The 15,907-nt window shown below is 50.8% G+C and overlaps 1 protein-coding gene across 4 annotated transcripts in view; it reads left to right on the forward strand.

Annotated features, from left to right (window-relative positions):
• Window positions 1-15,907, forward strand: part of KMT2B (lysine methyltransferase 2B) — a 1,990,704-nt gene that overhangs the window by 1,610,867 nt on the left and 363,930 nt on the right. The gene's annotated exons all lie outside the window — the stretch shown is intronic.

Below are 15,907 nucleotides of genomic sequence, written 5' to 3' on the forward strand. Positions count from 1 at the left end.
GGCCAAGGCTGGAGCGAGGGTGTCGAGAAGGGGACCACCTGTTTGGATGACACTTACATGAATTGGATTTGTCTAGAAACCTTATCCGGTATTGTCAGAGAGAAAGAGGTGAAAGGGGGAGGAGAGGGAGAGATGTTCAAAGGGGGGCGTGAGAGGAAGAGGAGATGGAGCACAGGATGTCCTGAGTTTTAGCAGAGTAATGAGGCCAGTGCTGTAGAGGGCCTGGGAGGGAATAGGAGAGGTAGAGACTGCAACAGGATTGGCCTGTTCCTTGCAGATTTTAAACAGTTTGGCTATGCTGTTAGAGGCCGCAGAGACAAGGACTTGTATGTGTGCTCTCTTCTTGGACAGAACAGAGTCTCTATTGCCTTTGGAGCAGGCAGGCGGCCAGTTTATCAGAGGATGAGCCCCAAGTCCTCCATTTCCTCTCAGCCACCCTGCACTTGCATTTCAGGGCGGCGAGGTTGGAATCATACCAAGAGTTGCAGTTGGAGGTAGGCTTCAGCTGGATTCTCATGACGGGGGCAAGGATGTCCAGAGTGTTGGAAATATAAAGATGCAGATTAGAAAGGGCTTTGTCAGGGTTTGATTCAGCTGCAGGAATAGGAGGAGCAGAGAAAGTAGAGGCAAAGGCATCCACTGACGCACGCTTTATGGGACAAGTGAACAAGAAGGTAGGTGGCAGTGCTGGGGAGGGTGGGGGGCTTTGCCTGAGGGATAGAGAGTTTCAGGTGAGAGGAGAGTAGAAAGTGGTCAGTTCAAGAGAGAGGAGTGGTGAAAGGGTTAGAGAGGGGATTTCTGAGGTGATGAGAAAATCCAAAGTATGTCTGTCAGTGTGTGTTGGGCCAGAGGGCCGAATGGAAAGGCAGAGTGTGTCGCAGAGGTTGCGTAAAAGTCGGGAGGAGTAATTAGAAGCATCCTGGTGGATGTTGAAATCTCAGAGGAGGAGAAGTTGAGAAGTAGAGGCAAGGAGAGAAAGAGGAGAGGTCAGCCCCTTCAGAGAGGAAGAGGGCGGCCTGGCCTGGTGGCCCGTAGATGGTGGCCACAGTTAAAGGCCAGGAGAGAGAGCCTGCAGACCAGGCATTCAAAGGAGTAGGTCTGCGTAGGGATGACAAAGGCCGGGACCCACCCCAGAAACATCAGGTGGTAGTCCACCTCCAGGACGGTTGGTTCTGGGCTCGGAGAGGATCTTGTAGAACACAGGGAGGAGAGTGTCAAAAGGTGTGACAGAACTGGCTGTAAACCATATCTTTCTTTGAGGAGGTGACGGATGTCAGTGGAATATTTGACAGCAGAACTAGAGTTGAGAGTAGTGGCGTGTAGCAAGTTGCCACATTTGAAAGACTTTCGTGGAGGGCTACAGCCTCGAGGTATACCCTGCAGAGGTTGTAGATGGGCCACAGAGTGGGCAGAGGACGACGATGAGCCAGCTGCATGGGGCAGGAAGAAGCCCTGGCCTCCAATTCGCTCTTCATTGATACAAAGAATGGCCACAGTACGGAGCTGACATATACAGTTTAGGAAACCCTGGGCCGCATATGCAAGGCACCAAGAAGTGGCCGTGTTGATAAGCATTGGCAATGCCAATAGTGTTGGCTTTTACTGCTATTCTTTGTATTCTGCATTTATAGGCACCAGGGTGCAAGGAGGAGAGTACAAAGTTTCCAAAAGAGGATGAGATGAGGCGTGCAGGTGTGCAATAGAATGAGAAGGGGAATAGGCTAAGGGAGGAAGCCATTGGCAGAGCGTGCCATCGATGATATGAGCAAGAGGAAAATGACAGAGAAGGGTGAGAGGGTAAGGAATAGTGAGTGTGTGAGAAGGATGAGAGGGGATAAGGTAGGTTGATGGGGGAATAGAAGCGGTAGGGTGGGATACAGAAAAAAGGGTGTAGGGTGGGTGGGGCTAGAGAGAGCGGGGTCAGAGTGTGATGGGGCAAAGAGAGAGGTGGTAGGGTTGAGTAGAGTGAGAGGGGGTAGGGTCAGTGAAAGGGAGTAGAGGAAGGGGGTTAGAGCATGTTGAAAGGATGTGTGGGTAGGGGTAGAGAGTGGGTGGGGGTAGAGAGAGTATTTGGGGCTAGAGTGCATGGTGGGGTAAAGAGAAGAGGTAGGGTTGTTTAGAGTAAGAGGGTTTTAGGATATGAGGGAGTAGGACCGGCAGAAGGGGTACAGAGAGTTGGAAGTATGTGTGGGTGGTGGTAAAGAGTTTGATGAATGAATGGGTGGGTGGGAGTGTAGAGAGTCGGGATATGGTGGGTGGTGGTGGGGTGGCTGGTATAGTATTGTTGCATTGATCATCTGAAATGGCTCCCATCTGGCGATTTGCAGCCAAATGGCATTCGCTGCAGTCTGGTTTCCTGGCATGAATATAGATGTCATTATCATTGCTGTCTTGCTGAACAGTTTATACTCGTCTGGAATATCATCATCAGCCTCTATTGAGTTTGATGAAAAATAGTTCTCCCTCTTCAGCCCGTGAAGATTGAGCGACCTCTTTCTCCTCTGCTGATCGTTCATTTTAGGAAATCCATCTATATTGAGGTCACTAATGCTGGAACATGCATTACTAAAATGGCGCATACTTCTCCCCAATTTCTAGGCAACTGCATGTAAGCTCTAGATCCATCCACCCCAGTATCGGTCCATCAATACTGCAATTCCTCCATTCATTCCTGGGACCTCGATTATCTTCCCACATCCTTTGTTTTCTGCAGCCCAAAACAGGCCTTCATTCTTAAAGCATGTTGCATTTTTTAGTGGTATTATAGATAATGGTCCTGCTTCATTGTTGATTCTAGGCATCTGTCATTCACTATTTGCACTATGGTTGCTGGGTCCTTCTTCAATAAATGTGCAGAGCAAGATAATAGTCCTCCTTCCCATCCGGTACTAGTGTCATGATGCCCGCTCCCGGGGAGCCGGTTCAAGCCCTGCGTCCCCGAAAGCGGACATCCAGTCCCCAAGGAAGGACCCAGCAACCCCATATAGGGGCCCTTTGGACAGTGTCCTGGCGCCTATGACGCCAGGCTCATAAAAGATATCAGTCCTGGCACCATAGGCGTCAGGCTCATCTCATTATGGGAGTGCTTGGGTGCACTTACCTGATGCAGACCATGCTGCAGGATCCCGGCCTCCTTGAGGCCTGAAAGGAACTACTTTACCTGTGGGACTAATTTACCATCCAGGCGTGGTCGGGGAAGGATACATACCTGGAACTTTTTCCAAGGCTATTTAAACCCCACCCGAACAGCCACACGTGCTTCGTGTTGTTCTGCATCTAGCAGCTGGACGCTCACCGTGTCTGCTCCTGCATCCTTAGAAAGAAAGTAGAGTCAACGGCTACCCAGGCCTAAGGCGTGACAGGGGGTCGCAATATTCCTTGCAGTGGAGCTAGGAAAATACTAGCTGGAGAATAAGGATCACCGTGGAGTATAATAAACAGGAAAATTTATTTTAACAGGAAGACATGTTTACACAATTCTTTATGTGCCGTGGCACATAGTGTATGCATACTTGAAATACATTTACAGGTTGCATATCGGTGAGTTAGTAATCATACAATAGTGACCAGATATTCTATGTATTATTTACATTCACAATACATTTAACATTGTCGACACATCGGTGGGTGTTTCTGGTTCGGTAGGTTACAAAGGGCAGTGGCTGGATGAAATGAGGCAGCGCTGCAAGGTAGTACCGAACTGTCTTCAGGACATCGAGTCGTGGTCGGACTTAGTTAAGTAGGAAGAGCGTCATCCTGTAGTTTAAGGGTGGAGAACGCTATTTAGAAATGGTGATGCAAGATTTGAAACATAGTGAAAGTGGGGCTGCAAGGGGTGGACCTACCATGTGTAAGTAAGTTGACGCCATGGCGGTGGTCTTGTGTTTGTCCAGCTGTCGGTAAATACGGCTGGGGTGGGCAGTCTGCGGTAGTCAGATGCCCAAATCTAGTTGGAAGGGGGTCAAAAATGACAGTGCGGTGGCCTAAGACAAAATGGGGCACAGGTAAGATCTTGTCGTGCAAGGTATTCATGATTTACGAGAAAGGTGCATCAAGTGCATGCCATTGATGGATTATAATTTTTGGACGTGCTGAAACTTGACTGTGTGGTTGGTGCCATAGTCAGGGAGGGCTGTTATTGAGAATGCCCTTTACAAATGTACAAAAGGGAAAAAAATTATAACTAGGTCATGATCGTATCATGACGATGAACATTCTACCACGACTCTAAGGGTGAGGGCGGTGAGGAAGGCCACTTGATAAATAAGTGCTGAGACCAACGGCAGTGAGTCAAAAAATGTGACCGTACTCGTTCTTACCTGTGCCGAATTGAAAAAGAGCTGTGTCACTGCAGGCTAGTTGTGCGCATGTGTGCCCTGGAGGGTTATTAGACCAGAATGAGGCTAAAGCGTGGCCCGAACGCGCATGTGCAGAAGGGCAGTGTCTGAGTGAGTGCTTAACGCAGGGGCGTTAAATCTCGAAACCAGGCCTCAGTGGTGGAGTAGCGGAGAGACACATATAGTCATGTATGGCAGGAATATGTGTATGGATTAGTAAAACTTTGTTAAAAATTGTCATGGTTGACACGAAAGTGATCTTTGGATACAACAGATCTCTTCATTTGGAGACGGAGTTGTTGAACCTCCTGAACATAAGATGTGCAAAGCGGTACGAGAGTCGTCAATGTACCTTTAGGGAGAAATGCATTTGGTGCGGTTACATTGTCAAAAAATGTGAAACATCCATGAATACAACATATATATGAAAACATCATGACAGGAGGGAGACAACAAAAGTAAACAGGGCCCACGTTTAGTGTAGTTTTAACAATGGTGCTCGTCTAAAAGAATCGATTTTGATGTTTGGTTGCAGGGAAGAATGTTGCAGACCAATTTCTGGGAACTCAGAGTTATTTGTTAAAGAAAAGGTTCCATTCAATGGAAATGTTCAAGCCTTGTCTAACGGAGTCAAGGCAATATATCCATTTCTGCTCGAGTTTGCGAAGGGCAAGGTCTCTATTACCCCCTCGGAAGGGGTTGCCCACTGTTTGCAGTATTGTCCAGAAAATATCGTTGTGGGTATGTTTCATGGCTTTGTAGTGTGCCACTAGGGGTTTATCTTCTACTTGGTTGCGTACACATGACCGATGTTCGCAAATGCGTTGTCTGATTTCTCTCTTAGATTTGCCTACGTAGATGAGGTTGCAGGGGCATTTAATGATGTAGACAGACCATTTAGTTTTGCAATTGGTAAAGGAGTTCAGGGTCCACAAGTTACCTTTCAGATCGATTGTCTTGAGGTTCGTTTGTCAGTGTGCAGACGGAACAGTTTCCACACTTAAAATGGCCTATTACTGGCGGCAGGTTCCATAGAGTACCTTGTGTACTGCTTGAGACATCTACTTCTGTGTATATGTGTACGAGGCGATCTTTTAGGTTGCGGCTGCGTTTGAACGCAAATCTAGGTTTCTCTGGTGCGAAAGAGTCAGTGTAGAGCTTGTCCCAGTGTTTAAGGACCGTTTTTCTGATTGAATTACTTAAAGGAGTGAAAGTCGTGATGCAGGTCATTTTGGTGTTGGACTGTTCTCTTTTGGTTGTGGTGAGGCAGGAGTCTCGATTGGTGTGTTTAACTCGTTTTCTTGCTTGACGGACGATGTGGCTGGGGTATCCTCGCTCCTTTAGGCGTTTGGCCAGTTCTTTGCTTTTAGATTCGTATTCAACCATTGTCGAACAATTACGCCTAATCCGTAAAAACTGGCCATAAGGAAGGTTCATCCTAAGGCTTGACGGATGGAAACTGGAGTAATCGAGTAGGGTGTTTTTGGAGGTCGGTTTGCGATATAGAGTGGTGCTCAATGAGTTGTTTTCATTTTTGCAGATTTCCAGGTCTAGGAAAGGTATTCTGTCTTTCTTAAAGTCAATCGTGAATTTATTGCAATTGTTCTGTGAGTTCAACCATTGTCGGTACAGGTGGAGATTGTCTTCGGTTCCTTTCCAGACCATGAATGCGTCGTCAATATAACGTAACCAGCAAATGATCGAATTTTTGAACGTGTTGTGTTCATTGTAGATGGAATTCTTTTCGAAGGCGTCCATGAACAGGTTGGCTACGTCCGGTGCAAAAGTCGCCCCCATACTGGTCCCGTGACACTGCTGGTAAAAAGTCTGTTTAAATATGAAATAGTTCTCCATGAGGGCTATTCGGGTGCATTCGAGGAGGAATGCTGTAGGTGGTTCCGCTGATGTTCTGCTGTCTAGATAGGTTTTAAGTACTTGTAGACACTCCAATTGCGGGATGCTGGTATATAGTGACTCTACATCTAGCGTTACTAGTAGGTCTTCTGGTTCGGCTTGTATGGTGACTAGTTCCTGCATCCTGACTTCTGCCACGCCTGCCAGCATCCTGGATCACCCGCAAAGGAAGAGAAGAAGAGGACAGAAGAAGGAAAAGTCCTTACCTGCTAAATCCGCATCCCGGAGACATCTCGCTGACAATCCTGAAAAGGAAGACTTTAATTTAAAAGCTCATCGCGTCGATCGCTGCAGCGCCACATTCCACTCACCTTTACAGGGCGCCTCCATGTTCAGCAGCGATCATCAGGATTCGTAGTCACGCCCCAGCGCCTAGGGAGAAAAAGACCAGAACAAAAGGCGAGAGAGAGAGAAGGGAATAAGGAAAGCTAAATCTCCATGTTAAGACTTACCTGTTGATTCATTCCCGCTTCATTTCGGGTCCGCGCCGCATCCTGGCATTTCCGGACCCCGGCCCCTAAGGGGAAAGAGAGACATCAGCGTTAATGAGCGAATGAAAAGACATTACCAAAAAACGCTCATTAAAGACTTACCTGATTTCTACAAGGATTTCACCTCTCATCTCGGGTCGGTGCCTGTTCCCCGGCATTCCGTACCCCGGCCCCTATGGGGAAAAAGACACTAGCATTAGTACCTTAATGCATGGACACATGGGGACCCTCTTATCAAAAAAAAACTTACCTGAAAGCCAAGCAAGTTTGGTTCTCACCAATCCGAAAATCCAGTGAAGTAACTGGATACCAACGCGCCCCTGCATCAGAAGCAGGATGGAGAGCTCGTCCTTCCAGACCCTAAGTAGGATACTTCTGCGAGCCAGGCAAGCCAGATTTGGGAGCCCGGTCCAGTCCGTCTTCCGAACCGTGCGCATCACCTTAGAAGAGGTCACAGCAGCGCGAACCAGGCCAGCGCCTCCGTGGGAGTCAGGTGAGCGTAACAACTAGTGGCATCATGTTCATACACCAATAGCTGAGGTCTCCCAGCATCCAGGTTCTCCTGATCTTTCAGTCATATCTGAGCAGTCCATCCTCTTCATCTCAACAATTTCTATTCATTCTCCAATCTGGCATGGATACATACGTTTTTTGCTTGTCCATCCTATCCCACTTTCCATCCTCCTTGTTTTCACATAAGTATCTTCATATGGAAATGTCCCTCTTGATCGCCACCGTAAGGTTGCCCATTTTCCTTCGAATTGCCCTTTAGTTGTACACGCTGCTAGATGAGACATTTTGCTTCATGTGCAGGCATTTCTTTGGCAATCCGTGTCCTTGCTGCATTCATGGCGTACGGTATTAAGGAACAGACGTAGCAGCTTTCATCTGTTGTCTCTCTCCCACATCCTTCATGTGCTGATAGCATCATTATTTTTTAAATGAGCCGAATTCTCTAGCATGGGGTCTGACATGGATTCACATGCTCATGAATATTCCCCGTCGGCAGGCCGGGAATCCTCGGTAAAGAAAAAATCAGTATCAGTTTCGTTTCTCATCTCTTTCTCAGTAGTAACCAATCACTGGTCTCTGGGTCATACTGCCCCCAGCCAATGACTGCCCTTTCCCTAAGCCCCGCCTCTGGCAGCCATCTTCAGATTTTTACCGCAGGCTCAAGTGTTGGGAGTCCTCGTGTTTAGCTCTCAAGCTTTTGCTGCGTTTTCGCGCTTTTTCAAAGAGAATTTCTCATTTTCCGGTCAAATAGAGCCTCAAGCTCCACCGTCTCTACATCCGATTAACGGGGATCCGTGTCGGATTTTTCTACGCCCCTCAAGAGTGAAGATTTCGTCGAGTTGCGCTTCTTGGAAGATTCCAGAAGTTTCTGCATGCTACCCGAACATGGCCCAGGAGAAACGAAGCTCGACGCCTGGAAAGCTGTTCAGGGTTTGCCCTGGATGCTAGCTGCAGAATGTGTTCAAGGAGGACGAGCACTCGAAATGTATCTACTGCCTTCATGAGGACAAAACGCACGTGGAGAAGGACTGTGCGTTTAGCAAGAACATGTCGGAACGGACCATCAGGCTGGAAGGAAAGAGCCCGTCAGGTGAGAAGAAGAAGAAGAAGTCAGAGTGGTCTTCTAAGTCCTGTGAGGGCGCCCCGGCAACGAGGGCCCAACAGAAGGCAAAGCACAGCGAGTCCGCGGGCCCCGGGAGCGCCGAACGGTCAGGCTCCTCAGTTGCCAGGCAGGGCGCACCCTTTCTAGCACCATCAACCACGAGCCAACGCTCTGGCTCAGGGAAGAGGAAGGCCGAGAATCCAGCGAAGATTCTGGAGAGGCCCCGGTCAAGTTCGAAGGATCCGGCCGAGGGGGAGCGAGGCGGTGACCCTCCCCCCAAGGTGAAGGCCACAGGGCCACACAAGGTGGTAAATGCCTTGATTCACCCGGCCAAGGCCTCTATCGAGGAAGTTGCGGCAGCCTTGGCGCAGCCTGTGGAGGCTACACCAGTGGAGGCGACCTCGGGGCCCAGAGTCTCCCTGCCTCCGCAGAGGGAAGCCTCTTTCAGACCCATCGAAAAGACCCCCATGAAGACCCCAGCGGAAAAAGAGGGGGGGGGCGGTGGCCATTGTGGACACGGACACAGCATCCGAGGAGGAGCTGGTAGAAGTCTTAGAGGGCCTCGACGAGGGCGTTGAAGAGGCCCGTCCCCACGGGAGGGACCCCGACGAAGGTGACGACGAGAGTAACGGCGGCACCGACGAGGGTCCTAGTCACCAGTCGCTCCTGTCGCTTCCAGAGCCGCAGGATAACTCGGTGGCCATTTTGTTGGTGATAGAACCCTTATGTTCAGAGATAAGGACGAGATTACCACCCTTACCACTGACGGAGGATCCGGAACCAAGCTGGACGGAGGAGCTAGAGCCAGGCCCGGCGGGAAGCCCCCCGAACAAGAGCAGACGGATCCATCCAGCCCCGCCTTTTCAGCCCTCGCGGCCTGCTTAGCCTTTACCCACGTGCCCTGTCCCAGGGTAGGACACAGGAACGGACACGGCCACGACGGGTACCGACGGCAGTGACGACGGGACGGAGCTCCCATCGCCCCCAGCCCGGGCCTCCCCGCCCAACGAGATTGGATCTTTCCATGCAATGATCGCCAGGGCATCCGAGCTTTTTCAGCTCTGCCCCAAAGAGAAGGAAGGTTTCCTTTACCAACGGCGCAAGGCCAAGAGGAAGACAATCCTCGCCGTGCCTCTGCTGGATGACATGTGGGACGAGGGTCTCACCCTTCTCGAGAACCCGTCTACGACGCCTGCCAAGAGGGATCGGTACGAGAAGAAGTACCGGGTCCCCAACGCGGCCCCTTTGTGCCTTAGGGCACAACCGACCCCTGACTCGGTCGTCTCAGCGGCAGCCAAGAAGAAAGCGGGGGGGGGGGGGCATTGGCCTCAGCGTCAACTTCCCCGCTGTCATTATGCCTACCCCCGGGCATCCAGACCAAGTCCATCAACCCCGGAAGCAGGCATCATGTTACCTGGAGCAAACCCAGCAACCCCTGTTAGGGGCTATCTGGGTACAGTCCTGGCGCCATAAGCACCAGGCTCATATGTTAAAACTTACCTGATGCAGACCATGCTGCAAGGGATCCAAGCATCCAAGCCCATGTGAGGCTTGAAGGGACTGTTTTATCTTAGGAACTATTTTGTTACTCGGGTGTGGTTGTAGATGAATACTTACCTGGGACTACTTTGAAGGCTATTTAAACCACGCCCGAAGAGCAGCACATGCTTCACGTTATTCTGCATCCAGCAGCGTAACGCTCACCGTGTCTGCAGTCTGCATCCTGCCACGCCCGCCTCGAGTCCAGAGCGCATAGAAAGAAGGGAAAGAAGAAGAGAGGTTAGAACAAGATATTTGCTGGATTTCTTATCTGATTTCGGATTCAGCGCATCTTCGAACCAGAAACAGACTTCATTTTAAACGCGTTGCATCGCCAGCAGCAGCGCCGTACCAAACTCACCGTTCCTCGCAGCATCTCTACGATCCGGTGCTGTCTCCATCATCAGGTTGCCGACTCTTACCTGAACGCTTTCAGCTGCCACAAGACGATCATCTTTTGGGTCTAAGCTGCAAAAGAAACAAGGAATTGGACAAGTGATTATTCAGACATTTTGAACTCTTTAGAACTATATACTTAGAGACTTTCGCCCAGAGGTTTGGAGCCAAGATTTGTCCAGAACTCTTCCAATACCCTCAAGCCAGTGAAGTAACTGGCCATCAACGCGCCCCTGCATTCTTTGCAGGATGGAGAGCTCATCATACAAAACTATAAGGTGAGCTTTGTGAAAGGGAATGTCAGAAGTGATGAGTGGGGACGCTGTGAGGTGTTACTACTCAAATCCACAGGTGGCTAATTCCCTTTCCCCGTCTTTAGGAGACTACATCTACGGGTCAAGCAGACGAAGCTAGGTGGACCAGTCCAGTCAGTCATCTCTGCACTACGCATCACGTTGGTGAAGACCGTGGCTGTCCAGTTCCGCTCGACACCCCTGTGGGAGCCAGGTGAGCGTAACACCCGCCGGACGGCAAAGGAAAGAAGCTGGACGCAATGGGACGAGTTATCTCGTCGGCGGCAACAACGATTAAGGCGACCAACGCCCTCGCGATCGTAGCCCGCTACGACAGGGAGTTATGGTACAAGATCGCCCCCCCCGTGGGACTTCCTACCGGATGACAAGAGGGCCGAGGCCCTAGAGATCTTGCAAGAAGGTGAAGTGGCGTCAGACCACGCCATTACGGTGGCAACGGACATTGCCGACACTGGTTTCCGCCAGCTAGGCAACAGTGTTTGCCTTAGACGAGGGTGGCTCAAGGCGACGGATTTCCGCCAGGACGTACAAGCCAAGGTTTTGGACATGCCGTTCGACGGGAACAATCTGTTTGGGAAAACAGTGGATGAGTCCCTCCAAGCCATCAAGGCGGACACGGAGACAGCTAAGGCCCTAGGCATTCTCCGGCAACGAAGGCTGTCCTTTCGGAGCACCGGAGACAAGCAGGGTGCCTCTAAGGGATTCGGCAGTGGCTCCTCTATGTACCACCAAGCGGCCCGCTCCTCGTCGCAGGAAGCCTATAGAGGACGAGGCAAGTTGGGTGGACCCTGCCGTCGTCGCCAGGGAGGCCAAGGCGGCAAGGCGTCCTTCAAGCAAGATTGAACCGACAGCGGTGTCGAGCCCCCACCGAAGCACCCCGGTGGGAGGCCAGCTGGCGAAGTTCATCAGCGTGTGGGCGTCCATCCCCAACGACCATTGGGTGCTGGATGCCCTGGCGCAGGGGCACGCCCTCGAATTTCTAAAAAAGTGCCCCCCACATTCCACCCGTGGCCAGGAAGGAAAATGGCGTCCCTCAACTGCTATTGGAGGTAAGGGCGATGCTCAAAAAAGGTGCCATCAAGCTCGTCCCGAAGAGGCTCCGGAGTATACTCAAGGTACTTCCTCATGAAAAAGAAGACAGGAGGATGGCGCCCCCTTCTGGACCTGCGACGACTGAACAAGTACATCAAGGCACAGAAGTTCTGGATGGTCACCCTCCAGCACGTGCTGGGACAGCTGGAGGAGGGCGATTTCCCGTCGTCGGTGGATTTGGAGGATGCATACTTCCACATCCCCATTCTAAAAGGACACCGAAAGTTCCTCAGGTTCGTGATCCAAGGACGGCACTACCAGTTCAAGGCCCTCCCGTTTGGATTGAAGTTGGCAACCAGGGTATTCACCAAGTGCCTCGCACCGGTGGCGGCGCGTCTGCGCCTGCAGGGGATCCACGTCTACCCCTACCTGGACGAATTGCTCATCCGAGCAAGGACAAGGAAGCTCGCCATAGATCACAGCGAAGACCGTCCAGCTGCTCACTGACCTGGGATTCTCCATCAACTTTCCCAAATCGCACCTGGTCCCATCGCAAGTCGCACTGTTTCTGGGAGCCAAGCTCGACACAGTGGCGTGTCTGGGCTCGCCGTCGGAGGAAAGGATGAAGGCCATCCTGGGCAAGGTGCAGTGTCTGCTGGCCACGGACGTGGCCAGGGTGAGGTCCATCATGTCCCTCCTCGGGATGATGTTCTCCTGCATATATCTTGTGCGCCTGTGCAGGCTTCGGATGCGCCCTCTGCAAGAGTTCCTCGATGCCCGCTCATCCAAGGGACGGGCAGCTTCAAGGACAGGATCCTGCTCAACGAGACCTTCCGACAAGCGATCCGGTGGTGGGGCATCCGCGCTCATCTGACGGCGGGCACAGACTTTCAGACGCCATCCCACCAGATAACGGGGACTACAGATGCCTCCCTGGAAGGGTGGGGAGCGCACACCGGGGAACTTTACGTGAGAGGCCTTCGGCTCCCAGAGGAGAAGATGCTCCACATCAACATCCTGGAGCTCCGTGCAGTGTTCTGGGCCCTCGGGTCCTTACTCCCGTCCCTCAAGGGCAAGGTGGTGAGAATCTTCACCGGCAACACCACCACAATGTTCTACATCCGGAAACAGGGAGGAACCAGATCCCCAGCCCTCTCCAAGGAAGCCCAGGATCTGTGGCATTGGGCCGTCGCCCAAGGGATGTTTCTGGTGGCCTTTCATCTGGCAGGGATAAAGAACAACATCGCCCACTCACTCAGCAGAAAGCTGCGCTCGTGCCACGAGTGGGAACTACATAAGGATCAAGTGGATCGACTCTTCCGACGATGGGGAAAACGGCAGATCGACCGGTTCGCGACGGTGACAAACTCCAAGTGCCAGAGGTTCGCCAGCAGGTTTCCCCAGCCGAGGAGCATGGGCGATGCTTTCTCGTTCCCCTGGGACGGCCTGTTCCTATATGCGTTCCCTCCGTTGCCGTTGCTGCTCCGACTAGTCAACCAGCTCAAGAGGTCTCAGTGCAGGATGATCCTCGTCGCACCGGCGTGGCCGAGGCAGATCTGGTTCCCGGACCTTCTGGACTTGTCAGCGTCCCCACCAGTCAAGCTGCCGACGGACACGGATCTTTTCTCCAGAGAAGGGGGCGCCATACTTCATCACGACCCAGAGTCGCTCAATTTGCAGGCCTGGCTCCTGCAGCACTAGAGTTTGGAGGGTACGATATCCCGGCTGACTGCAGAGAGGTCCTTCCAAAAGCCAGGGCGTCCTCAACTCTCAAGTGCTACAGACATAAGTGGAAGAGGTTCTCTGTCTGGTGCCTTGCACAGAAGATTAACCCTCTACGGATTACGGCCCCTCAAGTGCTGCCGTACCTACTGTCGCTGGCCAAGGCTGGACTGGCTCACGCCTCCATCAAGATGCATCTGGCTGCGATCTCCTGATACACCAGAACCACAGGACGGGTCCTTGTGGTCCCATCGCCTGGTGAAGGAATTTATGAAGGGACTGTTCCGATCGTTCCCGCCGGTGAAGGCCCCTGCCCCGGCGTGAGAGCTCAACGTGGTGCTGACCAGGCTTATGGGGGCGCCATTCGAGCCCCTGCATTCGGCACCGTTGAAGTTCCTGTTGTGGAAGACTGCGTTTCTTGTGGACATCACCTCCGCACGACGAGTGGGAGAGATCCAGGCCCTATCCTGCAAGCCTCCATACTTGACTTTTCAAGACACGAGGGTGGTGCTGAGGACGCACCCCTCTTTTATGCCCAAGGTGCCGTCGGACTTCCACCTCAACAAGCCCTTGGTGTTACCTGTTTTCTTCCCATCGCCTTCGTCACCTGCCTAGAGGACTTTGCACTCGCTGGATGTGGCTAGAGCGCTGAAGTTCTACGTGGACCGCATAAAGTTTTCGGAAGACATCACAGCTATTTGTGAACTTTGGACCTGTGAACCAAGGGAAGGCTCTCTCGAAGGCTTCCATTTCCAGATGGCTCTCCGGCTGCATCATGCACTGTCATCGGTTGGCAAACCGGCCATTGCCTGGCCGTCCGAGAGCCCATTCGACCAGAGCTATCACTGCTACCACGGCGTTCTTGTCTGGTGTGCCTCTGCTGGACATCTGCAGGGCTGCTACGTGGAGGCCGACGCACACCTTCATGAGATTCTACTGCGTCGACCAGGATTCCAGAGAGGAGTCCAGGGTCGGCCAAGCGGTGCTTCGCAACCTGTTCACCTAAGGTGAGCCTGGTGAGGAGGTAAGAATTGCTTAATGTTGAGGTTTTGATGTAATGCTTAATGTTGAGCCTTTGCCACCTCCCGTTGGTTGTGCATGTGTGTACTGCTATGTATTCTTATATTCATGAGCATGTGAATCCATGCCAGACCCCATGCTGGAGAAGGAACAAGTTACTTACCTGTAACTGTTGTTCTCCAGCATGGGTCTGGCATGGATTCACATGCAAACCCTCTCTCCTACCCCTCTGCGGCTCTTCACTTGGTCATACTGCCACTTTGCGTGCTACCAAATCTGAAGATGGCTTCCAGAGGCGGGGCTTAGGGAGAGGGCAGTCATTGGCTGGGGGCAGTATGACCCAGAGACCAGCGATTGGTTAATACTGAGAAAGACCGATCAGAAAAGAAACTGATACTGATTTTTTCTTTACCGAGGATTCCTGGCCTGACGGGGAATTTTCATGAGCATGTGAATAGGTGCCTACTAAGATTATATTAAATGCTGTTTGTGCTTTGATTGGGGACATGAGTAAATGTTGCATTGTCCCCCACCATGTCTGTATTGGTTTTTATGACATGTCTTAATGCCATAATAATGAGGAAAACGGAAATCGTACTACAGAATATCACATTTATTATTCCATGAAAACTCATCGATTTTCTTGATGGCAATGAGCCTCTTATATTCTGAAACTTCCATCTTGTTTTGACTCTTAATATGTAACTCTGTAATTCTCTATGGATCACACCCTTATATCAAGAACTTCAAAACAATTGCTAAAATTATTCTGAAAATAATGTGATTGTTCTTAGGATTGCCAAGAAACTTCCCAATATTCACATATCTTCTTACTAGTGTTGGATAAGACTGTAACATATAGGTAAAAACATCATACAAAAATGTGCGTATTGTTATTACAATGGTTAACACAAAAGATGACGTGTGCTTCTTTTCTCTCGACTCTGGTACATCAAAACATTGTCTCTTTGACGTATATAAAAAAAGTTCCAGGATAACTGCAAGTCTATTTATTCCTTTATCGAATTTGAAAGATATTGGTCCTCAATTTAAAGTGCTTCTGTGCTCTTCATTTTCCTTCTCTTTGCTCTTGGCCATTGAACGAGTCTGAATGTGCAGAACATCTTCTCCTGCTTCCCCGTCAGTAGTGGCAGCAAGGGTCCGGGGTTCTCCTTTACATGGTTTGATGTTGTGCATATATCAGCCAAGCTCGCCTTCCTTTTAATTTAGTAGCTGTTGGGGTGGCTTCTTCTACTTCGTAAGGTCCTTCAAAATGGGGTGTAAACCTTCGTACCAGCACATGGTCCCCTAGGTATAGACGAGGTTGCTTTAATAAATACTCTGAATCAATGAATTGGCTGTCTTTTTGGTGCTTCTTTTTTACCCCTGCCTCCTGTTCTTGACCTGTTGAGAGATGAAAGAAACATTTGCAGTCATTGCTGTAAGGTATTCATGCTTCGAGGGGATTGTGTCCTCCGACGTATTCCACATCTATGACAGTAATCACCACAGCTGTGCTGCTTCAGA

Source organism: Ambystoma mexicanum, chromosome 1p, assembly GCF_040938575.1.
Source record: "Ambystoma mexicanum isolate Mex_15411 chromosome 1p, UKY_AmexF1_1, whole genome shotgun sequence".
Lineage (NCBI taxonomy): Eukaryota > Metazoa > Chordata > Amphibia > Caudata > Ambystomatidae > Ambystoma > Ambystoma mexicanum.